The 6,409-nt window shown below is 42.0% G+C and overlaps 1 long non-coding RNA gene across 1 annotated transcript; it reads right to left on the bottom strand.

The window, feature by feature from the left end:
- Positions 1-300: 300 nt before the first annotated feature.
- LOC126995149 (uncharacterized) lies at positions 301-4,598 on the bottom strand. The gene is made up of 3 exons (XR_007749997.1): positions 3,996-4,598; positions 2,542-2,697; positions 301-1,281 (listed from the first exon to the last, which is right to left on the bottom strand). It is a non-coding gene; the product is annotated as an uncharacterized LOC126995149 (long non-coding RNA).
- Between the last annotated feature and the right edge of the window lie 1,811 nt (positions 4,599-6,409).

Raw genomic sequence — 6,409 nt, 5'->3', positions numbered from 1 at the left:
GTGGTGAGAGGGGAGGGAGGAGGGGGCAGAGGGGGGGAGGATACATTATGATGATACATGTGGCACCCATAAAGAGAGTGGTGTGTGTGTGTGTGTGTGTGTGTGTGTGTGTGTGTGTAGTGATACATGACAAATGGGCGTCACCGATACACATAAAACACGAAAATGAAAGAAAAAAAGTGAAAGTGAAGCCATGTCATTTAATACATTCCCAACAACAGGTGTGAAATTACCTGCAAGAAAGTAATACACGTAGTAGTAGTAGTAGTAGTAGTAGTAGTAGTAGTAGTAGTAGTAGTGGTGGTTGTGTGTAAGGTAATATTTTTTCTGTTGTTTGTGTTCTTTGTGTCTGTTATCTCTGTTGTCTCCTATTTAATCCAGGCACATGACGTAGGAGGTAAAATAACAGGCACGCTAACACTGTAACACACTCACTGCAGCAACACGACAAAGAACAGGTAAATCTAACGCCAGACATACCTGGAAACACACAAAAAACACCACCACCTGCAAATGGCGCGTGAAGGCAAAGTAAAAACGCGAATGCAGACGAAGAGGGTGATAAAAAGTCTCCTTAGAACACTAGCACAGCAATACAAGACTAAGCCAACACTGTATTTCCTCCCATCACGACACACTTGATCTGAGTAATGACAAAAGAACACAAGCAGGATATTTAAGGAAGCGCGAATTAGGCCGAGATCAAGGTAACATTACATCACTTTTGTCAGCATTTTTGAAGCTTCGTGCAACTCCTTCGTAGCATTTAGTAGTGGAAGAAACAAAGTCGTGGAGTAACAGTGGGAAAGTAAATAAAAAAAAGGGAAAGAAAAGGAAGGAGATAGGTAGAGGACATCAAATAAGAAAAGAAAATAGGGATATAAATAAAAAAAAATGAGGAAGAAACTATAGAAATGGTAAGTAAATGAAAGATGGATAAACAGAGATGAAGAAAAACAGGAAAGAGACAATGAATCAAAAGGAAAAAGTACTGAGCATATGGCGAAGGAAACAGGTAGAGGACCCAAGCCCGTCGTGGCGCAGGTAATTTTTTTTATAGTGGCGCCATTTATGCCTGGCTCTTGCTGCCCCCCGGAACTCATTCTTGATTCACAGGACGGTTTCTTCTAGAGTCCGGGTTGATGGGTGGTCTTCAGGACAGCATGTGGGTAGTCCTAAGTCACTCGGCGGTGACTGAAAAATCCCAGCGTGGGGATTCGAACCGACGTTGTCCATAGCGTGGTGAATGTGAGCCCAGCACGCTAACCACTCAGCCACCGCCTAGGATGAATAGGGATATGAATGAAATGATGGTAAAGAGACTAAAGATATGGGGAGTAAATGAGAAGGAAAACAAAGATGAAGGAACACAGGAAAGGGAAAATGAGTGATAAGGAAAAAAGTACTGAATATTAAGAGAACATAAAAAAATAAAAATAAAAAATAAAAAATAAATAAAGATATGAATAAAATGATGGGAAAGAAACAAAGAAATGGGGAGTAAATAAGAGGAAGGAAAATAAAGATGGACACAGGAATGGGAAAATGAATGAAAAGGAAAAAAAAAAGCACTGAACATATGACGAAGGAAATAAATAGGAACACTAGTCGTAAAAACAAACAAACAACAAACAATTACAATCATGAAACCACTAATATAAAAACCTAACAGGAAAAGAACAGCAGGAAACAGAAACCATTATCAGCAGGCACAGCAGAACCCAGCAGGACCATTACCAGTGCAGACAGGCCAGTTAACACACACACACACACACACACACACACACACGCCGCCACCTCACCACCTCCAGTGACGGCGTGAAATCGATCAAACATTCGCTTTCCTTCAACGCTGAGCAGCCAAAACAAACCACGGCCTTTGATTACGAGACCCCACCCCCCTTCCCCCAACCCCCTTCAACCCCTTCTCCTCTGCACCCCAATCTCCCTCTCTCGCCCACCCTCACTACGCCTTCCTTTCCTTACCCTACCGCCAAACCACCTCACTCTGGTTTTGATAGTGTTCAAGAAGCTTATATTTCCTTTCCCGTGTAAGTTACCTGCTTTTCTAATGTTTCTTGGATATACAGTGACTAGAGAGGGACTTAGAGAGGTATAAGGTTTGAGGTTTAAGTTATAAGACATTGAGAGATGAAAGAAGTCGAGATGAGAAGATAATTAAGAGCAAAGAGGTATAAGGTGTTTGTTATAAAGCGTGGGAAGATGTGTATAAGGTAAGATAAAGTAATTAACGATGCAGCAAGTCTTCACGGACATGGAGAGGTGTAAAGTTGGAAAGTTTCGTTTAGTCGGCGCAACATGTCGTCATATGCCGGGATAGGTGTAAAAAATAACGTATGAGTTTCAGGACATAGAGAGATTAAAGGTGCAAGATAACATCAGGTAAGTAACGATTCAACAAGTTTTCACGAACATGGATAGGCGTAAAGAATAACGTATAAGTTTTAGGGCATAGAGAGATTAAAGGTGCAAGGTAAGGTTAGGTAAGTAACGATTCAACAAGTCTTCAGGAACACTCACCCAGCGTAGAGGGAGAGTTCGGTTCACGCATCCCTTTGTATTTCCTGGACACGTGCTGGGAGGCGGAACACGAGAGCAGGACACGGAGAGGAGTCACGGGAGGATCAAGACACGTGTTTCTCGTCCTTGCTTGGATTCACTTCTCTTCGGGTTAGTCTGGAAGAGAAATAATACCGTTAGTGAACAGATTAAATCCATTACGCGAGATAGATAGATAGATAGATAGATAGACAGAGAGAGAGAGAGAGAGAGAGAGAGAGAGAGAGAGAGAGAGAGAGAGAGAGCGCAAAAATGATAAACCAGTTAAACTTTCACCCCTACCTCACCTCTAGACACACACACACACACATACACACACACACACACACACACACACACACACACACACACACACTTACCCCCTCCCGCCACAACCCCCCTATCCACCTCTTCCTCCTTCACTCCCCCCTTCCCCCGCTTCCCCCTCCCCGCCAAAGTAACAGACGGGCGGCCCCTCCGTTGGGCCATGAATCAAAATAATGGCATACAAACTTCCATCATAAATAATGGTCATATTACTCTCGAGTGGGTTCCCATAATGCCCATTAATGTTAGGAGCTGCAGCACCGCCCTCGCAGGCCACCACCGCCAGCCAAGAGCCACAAACAACAAAAAAACAACAAAAACAATGCCTGTGGGTTTCTCCTTTACTCTTTCCTCCTTTCTTTTACCAAATTTGCTATACGAAAAGACTGGCAATGGGGGTTCTATAAGCGCCATCCCCTACACCAACGACCATACAGTGGTTATGCCACAGACAACAAAAAGCAACAAAAACAATGCCTGTGGTTTCTCCTTTACTCCTTCCTCCTTTCTTTTATCAAATTTGTAATAGGAAAAGACTGGCAATGGGGGTTCTATAAGCGCCATCCACTACACCTACGACCATACAGTAGTTATGTTATTGAGAGGTCAGTTTGCTTTAAAATGTCGAGTTGTCTTTTTTTACCTCTAATCTGCCATTTACATAATTACGTTTATATAATTTAACGTGTGACTTCCACTTTCCGCTGTCAATGATAAATAAAAAAAAAATAAAAAAAATAAATTATCTTGATGCATTAATAGATTGTTAGCGATGTAAGAGGTGCTTGGGTCATACAGAATGGGATATCATGCAGAGATATATGAATACTGAGTTCCGAGTCATAATTATAATTCAAACTTGTTGCTTCACACCTTAGTGATCGCAGGAATAATTGCTGCACACGCGCCCCTGGGATAATTACCAGTAAGATAATCACCCAGCCAAACGTTTGCTTTTAATATGCTGTCAACTAATTTATCAACACTTATTTGGAAAGTGTGTGCATGCTATTCATTCACGGTGTTAATGAAACCAGTATTACTTCAGTAGAATGAGATGGCAAAGGATCCGCCATGATCACATTAGCAAGCACTTGACCACTCCTTACCAACGTATTGAAGATTTTCCTCCGTGGCGGTGTTTGCAATGCCTCCCAGTTCTCGTCCTCAGCCTGTCCTCACCGACACACTGGGCCGCCCCACACAAGCACTCACCACCAGCGGCCGCACCAACAGGAGGTTCATCCACGGCAGCAGCAGCCAGCAACAGAGGCAGGAGGTCCGCCGGCGGGTGCTCCACGGCCCAGAATGACCACCCGGCCCAGCGCTGGATTCACTCCGCTGCTTCGATACCCAGACTCGAACAGACGCTTCACCAGGAGGCGAAAAGCGGGTCGATTATAAGGTTCTTGGACGACTGGCGATGTGTGCCTGAGAAAACCCGCTCTGCCTTCACTGTAAGCTTGTTTATGTATAGGCAGTTGGTTTTTGTTAACGCTCTGTGAGGTTGGACTGTTGACCCTTGAGTAACGAGCGATGACAGGGCGGAGCGATGGCCGTTACGCTGTCCACTCGTCGTTACACTCCTTACAGTTGACTATGTGATGGTTGTAAATGACCGTCAAGTAGTTGGGTAGTAGTTGACAGTTTTAAGGACACTCCTCCATATAAGTTGTAGATCATTGCTCCTCCTGATGTGTCTTTCTACTAAATCATTCATAATTTCCTCACTTATGGGCGGATCTCTCGCTCTCATAATTGTTTCGTAGCTAGATAGGGAGAAAGAGTAGTGTGTGTGTGTGTGTGTGTGTGTGTGTGTGTGTGTGAAGTACCTTGACACACCTGTTACGCCAGTTAGATAAGGGAAGATTAGCCTACCTGAGTTTTCCCGTGTACTGACAGTCTTATTCCCTCATACTTGACAAGACACTGAGCTTAGCGACCGAAACAAAAGGAAAAACAGAAATAACAAAATAAAATCAAAATAAAGCTAAACTGTGACTAATTTCGTCTTCATAAGGATCTCTTCTCTTACAAGGAAAAAATAAACATAAGAAAATAAGTGAAAAAAATCGGAGAAAAAATTGCAGTAGGAAGAAGAGAAGAAGAAGAAGGAATAATAATAATAATAAGAAGAAGAAGAAAAAGAAGAAACGAAGAACAAAAACGATGATGCTGAAGCAGATAGTGACAATAATAATAATAATAAACATAAGTAAGGAGACGGAGGAAGAAATAAATGTGCAGAAGGTTAAGAGAGAGGAAGGAGGAGAGGAGAAGAGAGGACAGGGAGGGAAGAGGAAGAGTGAACATTGAGGAAAAGGGCAAGGGTGAGAAGGCTGCCCAGGTATGTTAAAGACACACTAAATACCTGAAGATAATGGGGACAAGAGGGAGGAATGGAGGAGAGGGAGGGAAAGACAGAGGAAGGAAGGGGGGAGGAATAAAGGAAGGAGACAGACCAGAAAAGAAGTAAATAGAAAGAAAATGGAAATAATGAGAAAGAAGATAAGTTAATGAAAGAGAATGAAGGGAAAAGGGAATGGGGGAGAGGGAGGGAAGAACAGAGGAAGGAAAGGGAGGGGAATAAAGGAAGAAAGACAGACCAGAAGAGAGAAAAAAAGAGAAATGAAGTGAAAAAGAAGCCAAGAAAAGAAGTAAATAGATAGAAAATGAGAAAATGTGATATAGAAGATAAGTTAATGAAAGAGAATGAAGGGAAAAGAAGGAAGACCACAGGAACGAAAGAAAGGACTAATGAAGAAACGGAAAGAAAGGAAAGGGAGGCAAAGAGAAAGGGATGGAAGAGGAGAGTTAAAAAAAGAAAAGGGAGAAAAGGGAGGGAAGAAAAGGGAGCAGGAGTGAAGGAAAGCCATTTTAAAGAGGCAAAGGGTGAGATGGGAGGCAGGGGAAGGAAAGGGGAGTGAGGGGGGAGGAAGAAGAATGACAAAGGGGAAAGATTATAAGGAGTAGTTCACTTTATTCCTCCCTAAGGGGAAGATAAGGGAAAAATGGTATGGGAGATGTCTTTAAATCCCCCCTGACGTACTTTTTTTTCCCTCTCGAGACGCAAGGGTGAGGAAAATAATAATAATAATGATAATAATAATAATAATAATAATAATAATAATAATAATAATAATAATAATAATAATAATAGTAAGAATGATGATGACTATAGTTTCTCTTATAATAGTTCAGGAGACAGTTATAAGAAAGAACATAGATAGAATAAGCAAGAAAAAAAGAAGAGGAGAATTAGAACAAGGAAGAAGAGGAAAAGATTAAACACAGGAAGAAGGAAAAAGAAGAAAAGTAAGAAGAGGAGGAGTAAAAGAGAAGACGAAGAAAAAAAAAACAGGAGGAGGAGGAGGAAGAGGAGGAGGAGAATAGGGACTGACAAAGATGAGAAGAAGCAAAATGAATAAGAGGAAGAAGAAAGACAAACAGGAAGGGAAGAAAAAAGAAAAAATGAGGAAAAGAAGACGGAATGGAGGGACACGCAGAAAGAGGAGGAGGAGGA

The sequence above is a fragment of the Eriocheir sinensis genome, chromosome 7 (genome assembly GCF_024679095.1).
Source record: "Eriocheir sinensis breed Jianghai 21 chromosome 7, ASM2467909v1, whole genome shotgun sequence".
In the NCBI taxonomy this organism is placed as follows: Eukaryota; Metazoa; Arthropoda; class Malacostraca; order Decapoda; family Varunidae; genus Eriocheir; species Eriocheir sinensis.
Note: the sequence above shows the minus strand (reverse complement) of the source record. Positions and strands in the feature narration are given on the sequence as shown.